We start from the raw sequence: 241 nt of genomic DNA, 5'->3' as shown, positions 1-241 counted from the left end.
TGCAACAAATCTGCATAATGAAATATTAATATATAAAATAAAATAAAAATCATATGTATGCTAACAAGAAAATGTAATTTAAAATTACACAGAATGTTCTCAAAAATATTTTCCCATTAATATTATAAAACAGGTATATTTTATTTGACTCATACGTATTATATGGGAAGGACACTAATGTAAATTCGTGTTTTCTGCTAATACGAGAAATACCATAAATTTAGTATTTAGTTTACTTAAG

The 241-nt window shown here is 22.4% G+C and overlaps 1 protein-coding gene across 3 annotated transcripts in view; it reads right to left on the bottom strand.

Annotated features, from left to right (window-relative positions):
• Nucleotides 1-241, bottom strand: part of LOC103751580 (alpha-amylase 1) — a 15,469-nt gene that overhangs the window by 14,124 nt on the left and 1,104 nt on the right. The gene's annotated exons all lie outside the window — the stretch shown is intronic.

The sequence above is a fragment of the Nannospalax galili genome, unplaced genomic scaffold (genome assembly GCF_000622305.1).
Source record: "Nannospalax galili isolate Female #2095 unplaced genomic scaffold, S.galili_v1.0 scaffold767, whole genome shotgun sequence".
NCBI classification, from domain to species: Eukaryota; Metazoa; Chordata; class Mammalia; order Rodentia; family Spalacidae; genus Nannospalax; species Nannospalax galili.
The sequence above is the reverse complement of the archived record's forward strand: the minus strand, read 5'-3'. Positions and strand labels throughout refer to the sequence as shown.